This window comes from Nycticebus coucang, chromosome 2 (assembly GCF_027406575.1).
Source record: "Nycticebus coucang isolate mNycCou1 chromosome 2, mNycCou1.pri, whole genome shotgun sequence".
NCBI lineage: Eukaryota > Metazoa > Chordata > Mammalia > Primates > Lorisidae > Nycticebus > Nycticebus coucang.
This window is the reverse complement of record NC_069781.1, coordinates 107,956,896-107,971,524: the sequence shown is the minus strand read 5'-3', so window position 1 is coordinate 107,971,524 and position 14,629 is coordinate 107,956,896. Positions and strand designations below refer to the sequence as shown.

Genomic DNA, 14,629 nt, shown 5'->3' with positions numbered 1-14,629 from the left:
AGTCCCTGTGCCCCCCACTCTGATCTGTTCTGCTACACCTCCCTGCACGGTTGGATACATGAGTTTGGCATATAATAGGTGCTTAATAACCAAGAGTTCCGTGGTTTGCTTAGAAATGCTTCCCAGCCACCAGCTCAAGGCCACAAATTCTGGAGGTCTTTTAGAACAATGTTGCCCATATATGGCAGAGCAGTTCCTGCCACTGTTCCTAACTTTCTGGTGTCCCCAAAGCTTGGAGATGGGGGTTGCTTCCTGCTTTCCTCTGTGGCAGCTGGGCAGGCCCATCAGGAGCTGGTACAGGTGCTAAGAACAAAACTTCAAAGACAGGTCCAGCATTTTTAAAATGTAGCTACCAACTATTTAACATTCCCCATCAAGAGGAGGATCTGTGTACCCTCTTTGAATCTGAGTAGGCTGTGGATACTTTGTACAAGGAGAAGGTACAAGGAAGACACTGAGTAATTTCCAACGCCAGGTCATAAAGGGGTGTAGAGCTCTCACGTTACTCACCAGAAAACCAAACCCTCGGAGCCCTGGCCTGCTATGTAAGAAGTCTCACTGCTCTACAGTTGCCATGCTTTGAGGAAGCCCAAGCCACACAGAGAGCCACATGTAAGCATTCTCCAATCAATAATCCCAGCTAACCTGTGCCTTGCCTACCCAGCCATGATGACAGAGCAAAAATGATACCCAAGCTCCTGCCCAGTGATCCTGTCCCCCAGGTGTTGGACTCACACAAACCAAAAAGCTTTTGTTTTCCCAACAGAGCGCCAGACACTGTGGGATAGACACAAGCTGTTCCAAGAATCTGTGGTGATAATCATGTTATTTTGAACCACAAAGTTTTGAGGTGGTTTGCTATACAGAAATAGATATTAAGAGTATAGGCATATATTGGAGATATTGCAGATTTGGTCCCAGACCACCACAATAAAGTGAGTCACAAAAGATTTTTGGTTTCTCAGTGCATACAAAATCATGCTTACACGATACTGTAGTTAGTTAAGTACGCAATAACAACATCTCTTTAAAAAGTATATGCTTTAATTTAAAAATATTTCGTTGCTAAAAAATTCTGACTGAGACATGAAATGAGCATGTACTGTTGGAAAAATGGTGTCATTGGACTTGCTCAAATCAAATGTGCCACAAAACCTTCAATTTGTGAAAAATTCAGTATCTGTGAGGTGCTAGAAAGCAAAGCACTAATGAGATGTGCCTGAACGGCACATTGAGCACTGGATTCTGAGTTCAAGGCCCAATGCTATTAGGGACAAATTATGTGAATCTGAGTTTCAATTTCCCTACATATAAATTATCTAGTTATATTGTAGAAAATGTAGAACAAATGTACAATACATGTGCGCATTTCCCACCTGATTCCTGGGAAAAATAATCAAGCACAGTATTGCTTCTCATACTCATTCCTGTATTTTCCAGGGAGCCCTACTAACAAGCACAAGCATCACTTGGACTTGCCCTCAGTGAGGAGCTACCAACACCCATCCCCTAGAGTTCCCATGATGACAAAATGCACTTGCTATACACAAAGCCTTCCTGACTTTATTACCCAGATGTGGCTCAAAAGGCCCATTTCTGGGCATCATGTTATCTCTCACAATCAGAAGAATATCAAGAAAGGCTGCTCAGGAATGTCATCAAAAAAGTCATGAACTGAGAACCTCTGAGCTCCTGTACCCCCACAGAAACATGAAAAACAAAACAAAACAAAAACAAGCAGCAACTGTCAGAAACAACTTTGTCAGAACTCTATAATGCAGTCCAGGGTTTTTAACAATTAAGCTAATACTCAATAAGCAAGAAAGTTTTGTGGTAGTTTTACTCATTCTTATTCTACACCCTCCCAGGTACAGCAGGGGTAGCAGCTTGTGGTCTAAATTTGAGACCATCAAATAAGAAGGAGTAGAACTCCAAAGACTGGAAGACGTGGGGTTTTCTCACTATTGTTTTATTTTTCATGTGTGTATTTCCAGTTTCTGGCAATAAAGGAAATCTCTGTCAAAACATTAAATGAATATGAGTTAAAGAAACAGACTTCAATGATTGCACTTGACAAGGAATAGTCCTTGGCAAAACAGTTGGTGAAAATATCAAAATAACAGACTACTACAGCTTTAAATTAAAAAAATAAACAGGAAATTCTTAAGAAAAGAAATAACCTGATTTCCAAAGTCAGCACATTATAGTAGTCAAAAGCCCATTTTTTAACAACAAAAAGAATCACAAAGCATTTGAAAAAATGAGAAAATATAGCCCGCACGAAGGAAAAAATAGACAGAAATCATCACTAGAATTGTTTTTTTGTTTGTTTGGTTGGTTTGGTTTTTTTTGTTGTTGTTCTTTTGTTTTGTTTTGTTTTGTTTGGCAGTTTTGACCGGGACTGGGCTAGCACCTTGAGCCATCACCTTGAGCCACAGGTGCTGCCCCCATCACTGGAATTATATTTATCAGACAAAGACTTAAAAATGATTGTCTTAAAATTTTTCAAAGAGCTAAAGGAAAACAGCTACAAAGAACTGAGAGTAATGAGGGAACAAATATAGAAACAGAATGAGAATATCAATGAACAGAAATTATAAAAAGGATACACACAGAAAATCTAGAAAATGCAATAACTGAAATTTGAAAAAATTACTAGAAGATTAAATAGTACATTTGATAAGGCAGAACAAAAAAATCAGAGAACTTGAAGATAGAGCAATTGAAATTATTGAGTCTGAGGAACATAAAGAAAAAAATAATGAAAAAAGTGAATGGTGCCTAAGGGACCTGTAAGACACTATCAAGCAGATTCACATACACGTTCTGACTGCAAGAAGGAAAATTTAAAGACATCCACACAAGACACATTATAATTAAGCCATTGAAAATCAAAGACAAAAGAGAGAAAAAAGCAATAAGACACATGTTACAAGGAATCCATAATAAAACTATCAACAGATTTCTCACAAAAACCTTGGAGGCCAGAAGGCAGTGGGATGATATATATATATATATATATATATTTTTTTTTTTTTTTTTTCCAGAAGTAGGTTATAGGGATTCTTTAGTTGGTGATTTTTTTTTTTTTATTGTTGGGGATTCATTGAGGGTACAATGAGCCAGGATACACTGATTGCATTTGTTAGGTAAAGTCCCTCTTGCAATCATGTCTTGCCCCCAGAAGGTGTGGCACACACCAAGGCCCCACCCCTCTCCCTCCTTCCCTTTCTGCTTTTCCTCCTCCTCCCCATGACCTTAATTGTCATTAATTGTCCTCATATCAAAATTGAGTACATAGGATTCATGCTTCTCCATTCTTGTGATGCTTTACTAAGAATAATGTCTTCCACTTCCATCCAGGTTAATACGAAGGATGTAAAGTCTCCATTTTTTTAATAGCTGAATAGTATTCCATGGTATACATATACCACAGCTTGTTAATCCATTCCTGGGTTGGTGGGCATTTAGGCTGTTTCCACATTTTGGTGATTGTAAGTTGAGCTGCAATAAACAGTCTAGTACAAGTGTCCTTATGATAAAAGGATTTTTTTCCTTCTGGGTAGATGCCCAGTAATGGGATTGCAGGATCAAATGGGAGGTCTAGCTTGAGTACTTTGAGGTTTCTCCATACTTCCTTCCAGAAAGGTTGTACTAGTTTGCAGTCCCACCAGCAGTCTCAAAGTGTTCCCTTCTCTCCACATCTACGCCAGCATCTGCAGTTTTGAGGTTTTGTGATGTGGGCCATTCTCACTGGGGTTAGATGGTATCTCAGGGTGGTTTTGATTTGCATTTCTCTAATATATAGGGATGATGAACATTTTTTCATATGTTTATTAGCCATTCGTCTGTCTTCTTTAGAGAAGGTTCTATTCATGTCTCTTGCCCATTGATATATGGGATTGTTGGCTTTTTTCATGTGATTGAAAATATGCAAATATCCTTTCCCATTGTGTAGGTTGTCTCTTTGTTTTGGTTGTTGTCTCCTTGGCTGTACAGAAGCTTTCCAGTTTAATGAAGTCCCATTTGCTTATTTTTGTTATTGTTGCAATTGCCATGGCAGTCTTCTTCGTGAAGTCTTTCCCCAGGCCAATATCTTCCAGTGTTTTTACTATGCTTTCTTTGAGGATTTTTATTGTTTCATGCCTTAAATTTAAGTCCTTTATCCATCTTGAATCAATTGTTGTGAGTGGGGAAAGGTGTGGGTCCAGTTTCAGTCTTTTACATGTGGATATCCAGTTCTCCCAACACCATTTATTGAATAGGGAGTCTTTCCCCCAAAGTATGTTCTTGTTTGGTTTATCGAAGATTAGGTGGTTGTAAGATGTTAGTTTCATTTTTTGGTTTTCTATTTGATTCCAAGTGTCTGTGTCTCTATTTTTGTGCCAGAACCATGCTGTCTTGAGCACTATGGCTTTGTAGTACAGACTAAAATCTGGTATGCTGATGCCCCCAGCTTTATTTCTATTACTAAGAAATGCCTTAGCTATACAGGTTTTTTTCTGGTTCCATACAAAGTGCAGAATCATTTTTTCCAAATCTTGAAAGTATGATGTTGGTATTTTGATAGGAATGGCATTGAATAGGTAGATTGCTTTGGGAAGTCTAGACATTTTAACAATGTTGATTCTTCCCATCCATGAGCATGGTATGTTCTTCCATTTGTTAATATCCTCTGCTATTTCCTTTCTGAGGCTTTCATCATTTTCTTTATAGAGGTCCTTCACCTGCTTCGTTAGGTATATTCCTAGGTATTTCATTTTCTTTGAAACTATGGTGAAGGAAGTTGTGTCCTTAATTAGCTTCTCATCTTGACTGTTATTGGTGTACACAAACGCTACTGACTTGTGGACATTGATTTTATATCCTGAAACATTACTGTATTTTTTGATGACTTCTAGGAGTCTTGTGGTTGAGTCTTTGGGATTCTCTAAGTATGAGATCATGTCATCAGCAAAGAGGGAGAGTTTGACCTCCTCTGCTCCCATTTGGATTCCCTTTATTTCCTTGTCTTGCCTAATTGTATTGGCTAGAACTTCCAGCACTATGTTGAATAGTAAAGGTGACAGAGGACAACCTTGTCTGGTTCCAGATCTAAGAGGAAAAGCTTTCAGTTTTACTCCATTCAGGAAAATATTAGCTGTGGGTTTGTCATAGATAGCGTAAATCAGTTTCAGAAATGTGCTACCTATGCCTCTGCTCTTCAGTGTTCTAATTAGAAAAGGATGCTGGATTTTATCAAATGTTTTTTCTGCATCTATTGAGAGGATCATATGATCTTTATTTTTGCCTCTGTTAATATGGTGGATAATGTTTATGGACTTGCATATGTTAAACCAGCCTTGCATCCCTGGGATGAAGCCTACTTGATCATGATGTATGAGTTTTTTGATGATAAGCTGCAATCTATTGGCTAGGATTTTGTTGAGAATTTTTGCATCTATATTCATGAGTGAGATTAGTCTGAAATTCTCCTCTTTGGTTGGGTCTTTTCCTGGTTTTGGTATCAGGGTGATGTTTGCTTCATAGAATGTGTTGGGGAAGATTCCTTCTTACTCAATTTTTTGAAGTAATTTCTGCAGTACAGGAATAAGCTGTTCCTTGAAGGTTTGATAGAATTCTGGAGTGAAGCCATCTGGACCAGGGCATTTTTTGGTTGGAAGATTTTTTACTGTTTCTTTAATCTCAGTGCTTGAAATTGGTCTGTTCAGGAGCTCTATTTCTTCCTGGCTAGGTCTAGGGAGAGGGTGTGATTCCAAATATTGATCCATTTCCTTCACATTGTCAAATTTCTGGGCATAGAGTTTCTGGTAGTATTCAGAGATGATCTCTTGTATCTCTGTGGGATCAGTTGTTATTTCCCCTTTATCATTTCTGATTGAGGTTACTAGAGATTTTACTTTTCTGTTCCTCGTTAGTCTGGCCAATGGTTTATCTATTTTATTAATTTTTTCAAAAAACCAACTCCTTGTTTCATTAATTTTCTGAATGATTCTTTTGTTTTCAATTTCATTGATCTCTGATTTGATTTTGGAGATTTCTTTTCTTCTGCTGACATTAGGCTTAGATTGTTCTTCTTTTTCCAACTCCATAAGATGACTTGTGAGTTTGTTGATGTGCTTTCTTTCTGTTTTTTGAATGTTGGCATCTAAAGCAATAAATTTTACTCCCAAAACTGCTTTTGCAGTATCCCACAGATTTTGGTAGCTTGTGTCTTCATTGTTGTTATGCTCAAGGAAGTTAATGATTTCCTGTTTTATTTCTTCCTGCACCCATCTGTTATTGAACAGAAGATTGTTTAATTCCATGTCTCTGTGTGGGGTCGAATGTTTTTGTTAGAGTTGTGTTCCAGCCTTAGTACCTTATGGTCTGAGAAGATACAAGATAAGATTTCAATTCTTTTGATTCTGTTGATATTTTTTTTTGTGTCCCAGGATATGATCAATTTTGGAGAATGTTTCATGGGGTGATGAGAAGAATGTGTATTCTTTATCTTTGGGATGGAGTGTTCTATATGCCTCTATCAAGCACAGTTGTTCTAGGGTCTCATTTAAACCTCTTATATCTTTGTTTAATTTCTGTTTAGAGGATCTGTCCAGCTCTGTAAGAGGAGTATTAAAGTCTCCGGTTATTATGGTATTATCAAATATCATTTTGCTCAGACTAAGGTCTGTTTCAAGAATCTGGGAGCATTTAAATTGTGTGCATAAATATTTAGAATTGAAACATCTTCTTGTTGTATTTTTCCCTTGACCAATCTAAAGTGACCATCTTTGTCTTTTTTGAGTTTAGTTGCTTTAAATCCACATGTATCTGAAAATAAGAACACAACTCCTCTTTTCTTCTGAATTCCATTTGCCTGAAAAATTGTCTTCCAACCCTTGACTCGGAGCTTTAATTTGTCTTTTGAAGCCAGGTGTGTTTCTTGCAGACACCAAATGGATGGCTTGTGTTTTTTAATCCAGTCAGCCAATCTATGTCTCTTCAGTGGGGAATTCAAGCCATTAACATTTATTGAGATAATTGATAAGTGTGTAGTGTTGTATTCATCTTATTTAGTGAGAGTCCCTTGCTTAGTTTTATCTTTTGCATCAGTGTCAAGGTTAGGTTCTGTCCTTTAATTTCTGAGTTTTTACTTTGCTGCTGATCCATTTTGATGGTCCGTGTGTAGAACAGGTTGAAGTATTTCCTGTAGAGCTGGTCTTGTTGTGGCGAATTTCCTCAATGTTTGTATATCCGTAAATGATTTGATTTCTCCATCAATTTTAAAGCTTAGCTTAGCAGGGTAAAATATTTTGGGCTGAAAATTGTTCTGTTTAAGTAGATTAAAGGTAGATGACCATTGTCTTCTTGCTTGGAAAGTTTCATTAGAGAAGTCTGTGGTCACTCTGATGGATTTGCCCATGTAGGTCAACTGGCGCTTACTTCTGGCAGCTTGTAGAATCTTTACTTTTGTCTTGACTTTGGACAGGTTCACTACAATGTGTCTTGGAGAAGCTCGGTTAGAGTTGAGGTGACCTGGGGTCCAATATCCCTCTGAAAGCAGTGTGTTAGAATCTTTGGTGATATTTGGGAAATTTTCTTTTATAATATTCTCTAGTATGGCTTCCATTCCTCTGGGGCATTCTTCTTCCCCTTCTGGAATTCCTATAACTTGTATGTTGGAATGCTTCATAGGGTCCCATAATTCTGACAGTGAAAAGTTCTGCTTTCTCTCTCTTCTTTTTTGCCTCTTTTAGTATCTGAGTTATCTCAAGAACTTTGTCTTCTACCCCTGAAATTCTTTCTTCTTCATGGTCTAACCTGTTGCTGATACTTTCCATTGCATCTTTAAGTTCTCTAATTGACTGCTTCAGTTCCTTCAGCTCTGCTATATCTTTTGTATATTCTTCTTATCGTTCATCTTTTATTTGATTCTGTTTTTGGATTTCCTTTTGGTTATTTTCCACTTTATTAGCAGTTTTCTTCATTGTTTCCATCATTTCCTTCATTGTTTTCATCATATGTATTCTAAATTCCCTTTCTGTCATTCCTAACATTACTTTATTGGTGGAATCCTCTGCAGTAGCTACCTCATGGTCCCTTGGCGGGGTTTTTCTGGACTGGTTCTTCATGTTGCCTGGAGTTTTCTGCTGATTCTTCCTCATGAGTGATTTCTTTTATCTGTTTCCTTGCCCTAATTTTCCTTTCACTTCCTCTTGCTCTTTAAGTTCCTGTGCCTGTGGGTTAAGGTTTCAATGAGTCCTTTTGGTATAGGACCAGAAGGATGAGAATGTTGAAAAGCAAGAAGGGATGAAAGAAATAAGGAAAGAAAGAAAAGAAAATAGAGAAAGGAGAGGGGGTGGGTAAAAGGAACATTAACAAAAAGAAGAGAGGCACAGAAAGCGGGAGATAGAGCAATATGGGTGTACAGTAGGGTACTTGAACACTACCTTAAAAAACCCCAACCTCTGGGGGTGCCCGCTTGTGTGGTTCCCTTGAGGTCAGCAACTCTTTGCTAACCTGATCAGAAACAGTACCCCACCTCCACCAAGTAGAGAGGAAAGATAAAAATGCTATAAATCAAACAAAAACAAGCAAACAGAAAACTTTACGGGATAAAATTAGGTGAAAAACCAAATAATAGGGGTAGAAACACTAGCAAAAATGAAGTTCTAGTTATTAAAAAAGGCAGCAATTGGAAATTGTATTCATACTAGAAAACTGGAGAAAGAAAATCTGTATGGAAAAGGTTGAAATTAAAAAACAACACAACAACATCAAAATAAACAAAAAACAAACAAACAAAACAACAATATCAAAATAAACAAAAAACAAACAAACAAAACAACAATAACAACAACAAAAAATAACCAAAAACAAAGCAGTATATATATCTTGTTGAATATTGTCTGGGCAACAGGTGGTCTTCTGGGGTATGAAATGTTAATCACAATGCTGATACAACTGGAGGCCTCTGCTGATTTCTCAAACCCCACAGGGTAGACACCGTAAGTCTCTCTTCAGCCTTCTGAAAAGGCACTTTAAGCTTCTGAACTTGCTAAGCAGAAGTTTTCCCAGAAAAGTGCTTGTTGCTGGAATCACTGGTGAAGTGGCTATCCACTTACCCAGTGTGCCAAAACCAGTCTCACTCTGCCCCTGAGAGTTAGATCTGTAAGGTGGCTCAGACCCCACCTTTAGGCTGCTCAGTCACTAGGTTACTAGGTCCCGCCTGATCCTTGCTCTGCAACCCCTAAGGTGGACCTTGTTGGGGTAGTTCTCTCAGAATGGCTCCCTGCAGCCCACAGCCAAACACTATTAGCTCCGTCCATCTGGCTCAGTGGCTCAGTCTGGGGTCACAGACAATGCCCAAAGTTCTCTGCACTCCCACTCAAGCTCTCCCCAAGGCAGTTCATCTGAGTTCCAAAAGTCCAAAAACACCAAAACAGTTCACAGGTAAGGCCTTTCCGGTTTGCAGTCTCGCTGCTACTGCACTTACAGCTGTCAGCGGGATTAGACCGATTGAACACATGCGATTACTTGCCAGTTTTCCACTGTTTGTGTCCTCCTCTTGGGGTCCAGAAGTCTCTCGCTGACTCCCTGTATCCTCAAAGGGATGATTATAGGCAGATCCCACCAGCCAGAGATGCCTAGAGTCTTATCTCCCCAGACTCACATTGCCCAGATGCAAGGAAGCTGTTACTCAGCCACCATCTTGCTCTCCCATCAGTTGGTGATTGTTTTAAAGCTAAGATTTATCTGAAGACTTAGATTCAGTGGAAAGAAACACTTAAGACAATGGTCTACAAGGCTGTTTGCATTAGGGTATGGGGGTCTTTCATCTCTCATATGATGTTATAGTGGAATCAGGTTGGAAAGTGAACCACATTATACTGGGTTAATAAAATCTGTTACAAGGCAGGATTAAGGTGGGCAACACCAAGACTGGGCCACTCATGTCCTTCTTCCAAGGTTGGGCAATTGCTCTAGGAACGATCCAGGCGGGGCAGTACCAAATTGAGTGTCCACACTTTGTCTAATTACTATATCTGTGCTTGCAGAAGAAGTAGTATGAAGTCAGGTTAGGATCAGGACCTCACAGGGTAGGGGTAGTAGCTTTCAGAAGTGTCCCAGGGTAAGCAAAGGACACCTTAACTATGCCTGTTATGGAGAAGAATTGGGATGATATATTTTAAATGCTGTGTAGGAAAAAAAAAAACAAACCTGTCAACCAAGAATTCTATAATCAACCAAAATGATTCTTAATAAATGTGGGAAAATTAAGACATTCCCAGGTAAACAAAAGCTGAGGGAGTTTATTTCCACTAAACATGCCCTGCAGGAAATGCTAAAAGTAATCCTCAGGCTGAATTGAAAAGATGGCAAACATACTTCAAACCATAAAGAAATAAAGATCTCTGATAAAGGTAAGTACATGAGAAAATATAAAATTCAGTTTTATCTTCATTTTTTTTGTAACTCCACTCTTTACATGATTTGAAAGGCAAATGGATAAAAACATATAAATCTATATTACTGGGCACACAATGTGTAAAGATGTAATTTGTGAGATCAATAGCTTAAAAGGGCAGACAGAGCTGTACGCAAACACAGATTTGTATAATATGGAAGTTAACTTGGTATCGATTTGAAGTAAATTGTTACAAATTTAGAATGTTAAATGCAAGCCCCAGAGTAACTGCACAGAAGATATCTGTAGATAAAAGAAAATTAAAAGGGAATCAAAACATTTCAGTGTAAAAAAAAAAAAAAACACAAAGCATGCAATAATGAGGGCATGACAGACAAAAAGCTATAATATATATAGAAAACAACTAGCAAAATGACATCAGTCTTTCCTCACTCACAATTACTTAAATGTAAATATATTAAATGCCCCAATCAAAAGAAAGATTGACAGAATAAATAAAAATTAATCCAATTATATACCATCTATAAAAGTCTCACTTTAGATTAAAAGATAAAAATAGATCAAAACTAGTAGAATGAAAAAAATATTCCACAAAAATAGTAACAAAAAGAGAGCTGGAGTAACTACACTAATATTACACCAAGAGACTTTAAGTCAAAAACTGTTAGAAGAGACTAAGAGGAACATTATATTTTGATAAAAGGATTAATTCATCAAAAATATATTACAGTTATAAACTTTTATGTACCAAATGACCAAGCCCCAAAATATATGAAGCAAACATTGACAGGATTAAAGAGAGAAATAAACATCTCTATAATAAGAGTTGGAGACTTCAATGCCTGACTTTTGATAACAGATAAGACGACCAAACAGAAGATCAGTAGGAAAATAGAGGACTTAGTCTGGGTGTGGTGTCTCACACCTATAATCCTAGCACTCAGGGAGGCCAATGTGGGTGGATTGCCTGAGCTCACGAGTTCGAGACCAGCCTGAGCAAGAGTAAGGAGTTTGATAAATGGCTGTAATCCCAGCTACTTGGGAGGCTGAGGCAAGAGAATCGCTTAAGCCCAAGTGTTTGAGGTTGCTGTGAGCTCTGACGCCATGGCACTCTACCCAGGGTGACAGCTTGAGACTGTCTCAAAAAAAGAAAGAAAGAAAGAAAGAAAGAAAGAAAGAAAGAAAGAAAGAAAGAAAGAAAGAAAGAAAGAAAGAAAGAAAGAAAGAAAGAAAGAAAGAAAGAAAGAAAGAAAGAAAAGAAAAGAAAATAGAGGAAATGCTCTGGCAGTCTTGGACCACTTATCAACAAAACAGCTTTCCAGGCCTGATGCAACCCCTGCCTTGGGCCACTGGGGGTCTGACAGCCGCCAGGTGCTTCTACAACACGGCAGTGAATAATGGCATCTCCTCGGGTAAATTCTGAGCCAGACCTCTCCATCTTCTGGCTGCCCTGGATGTTGGGCAACCTCAGGACCCAGTGATTGGTGCCTGCGCCTGCTGACGCAAACCGAGGATGCCACCCCCTTCCCCCGGGGAATTTGGACATTCCTTAGGACAGGGATCTTGTATTATTGGTCTTTGTCTCCTCACATAACACCTGGCATTCAATAAATGTTTGTTGAACTTGAAGAAACATATGGGCAATCTGCAACAGTAAGTTTAAGCCATATTGTGAATGTTGTTGAATGGGAGAGCATCTTTGGTCCTACCATTTTGCTGCCCACTGACATTTTTCTAAGTGGTCTTGAATAGCATCCTTTGTACATAAACAACTGGATAGACCTTATATTTTTCTCTAGAAGCCTATAACCTACAGTGGCCAGATATTTAAACATACTGCTTTTACGATTTCATCTACATTTAACTGGAGACCTCTTCTTTTCTTATCCCAATATGTTGAGATACTGGGGAGAGATACCAATGTCATCAAGTCAGACTAACAGAAGTTCCTTTGATCTGCTTACATGGGAGTTCTGTCTGGTAGAAGTTCATGATCCACCCCTGCACCAACCCTCAGCAATAAGTCCAAGCCCCCCACTATGCTGGACATCCCCTCAGAGCCATGCAGCCTCACCATCCATACCATTCAGTTGATCCAACACAACCAACGTCTTTGCAACCTTATTGTCACAGCTCAGGCCCAGAATCAGCAGCAGACAGAAGGTGTAAAAACTGAAGAGAGTAAACCTCTTCCTTCCTGCCTGGGTCACCTCCTCTCCCTGATGATCTCCTACCTTTAGATTGTAAGAATCCTAATGCACTGTTCCAGATCCAGCACAGTGATCCAGAGAGTGACTTTTATCATGGAAAAGGGGAACCTGTGACTGAACTCAGTTGGCACTCTTGTCGGCAGCTCCTCTACTAGGCAGTAGCCACAATCCTGGCCTACGTAGGCTTCGAATGTGCTAATGAAAGTGTTCTAGAGACCCTAATTGATGTGGCACATGAGTATTGCCTTAAGTTCACCAAGTTGCTGTGCTTTGCTGTGTATCAGAAGGCCCAGCTGGGACAGACTCCTTTCCCTGGTGTTATGGAGCAGGTATTCCATGAAGTGGGTATTGGTAGTGTGCTCTCCCTCTAGAAGTTCTGGCAGCACCGCATCAAGGACTATCACAGTTACATGCTACAGATTAGTAAGCAGCTTTCTGAAGAATATGAAAGGATTGTCAGTCCTGAGAAAGCCACAGAGGACACTAAACCTGTGAAGATAAAGGAGGAACCTGCGAGTGACATCACCTTTCCTGTCAGTGAAGAACTGGAGGCTGACCTTGCTTCCGGGGACCAGTTACTACCCATGGGAGTCCTCGGGGTTCAGAGTGAGTGCTTTCCATCTAATCTGGAGGTTGAAGCTTCACCACAGGCTTCAAGCGCAGAGGTAAATGCTTCTCCTCTTTGGAATCTGGCCCACGTGAAAATGGAGCCTCAAGAGAGTGAAGAAGGCAATGTTTCTGCACATGATGTGCTGGGCAATGATGTCTTCGAGGAGCCCATGTCAGGCATGAGTGAAGCTGGGATCCCTCAGAGCCCTGATGAGTCAGACAGCAGCTATGGTTCCCACTGCACTGATAGCCTCATGGGGTCCTCCCCTGTTTTCAACCAGTGCTGCAAGAAGAGGATGAGGAAGAATAAAAGGAGATTTCCTTTTATTCCTTTTATTCTAGTACTTCTAGAAAGGAATAAAAAGAATAAAAGGAGATTTCCTATCTAGAAGTACTACATACAGAAAACCTTGATGTATTAGAATTTGTTTCCATAAGCAGTGATTTAATTCTTATTCCTAATACAAGGGGCTTTCCTAATTTCAGAGGAACTGGATTTAACTAACAACATTGCATTTTACTTTTGCAGCCAATTTTTATAATTTTTCACAACCAAGCCACTGTTCACAGATAAAATATGCTGGCGTAGTTATCTGAAGACCAAAGGACCATCCCTGACTATTGTCTTTTCTGTGACTAGACATGTTCCTTAGCTTCTCTACAGCCATTTATCTTACACAGAGAAGAATCATACCTCTTTGACCTCCGTTATAGAGATGTGAAGATTAAGGTGTTTGTTGAACTTCAAAACTGTATTTGAAAAGACAAATAAATGTATGCCAATAATCAAAAAAAAAAAAGAAAGAAAAGAAAATAGAGGACTTGAACAACACTAAAAAACTAATTAGACCTAAAAGACATATGTAGAACAGTCTACCCACTAACAGAAGAATTCACATTCTTAAGTACACATGAAACATTCTTCAGGATAAAATATATGTTAAGCCACAAAACAAATCTTAATACATTTTTTAAAAATTAATATTGGCCAGGTAGCTCGTGCTTGTAATTCTAGCACTCTGGGATGACAAGACAAGCAAATTTCTTGAACTCAGGAATTTGAGACCAGCATGAGCCAGAGTGAGACCCCATACTTGCTAAAAATGGGAAAACTAGCCATGCATTTTGGTAGGTGCCTAAAGGCCCAGCTGCATGGGAGGCTGAGGCAAGAGGATTTGCTTAAGCCCAGTAGTTTGAGGTTGCTGTGAGCTATGATGCCACAGCACTCTACCCAAGGCAAGTGTGAGACTGAATGAGACCCTGTCTCAAAGACAAAAATTAAAAATAAAATTAAAATTCATGTTAAAATCATACAAGAAATCTTTTCTGATCAAAAGGAATGAAACTATATCATTAACATAAGGAAAAATGGAAAATTCAAATACATGAAAATTAACAC

General features: G+C 38.9%; 1 pseudogene across 1 annotated transcript; it reads left to right on the top strand.

The window, feature by feature from the left end:
* Positions 1-12,304: 12,304 nt before the first annotated feature.
* LOC128598141 (STAGA complex 65 subunit gamma-like) lies at positions 12,305-13,619 on the top strand (annotated as a pseudogene). The gene has a single exon (XR_008383584.1). The product of XR_008383584.1 is annotated as an STAGA complex 65 subunit gamma-like (transcript).
* The last annotated feature ends 1,010 nt before the right edge of the window (positions 13,620-14,629 follow it).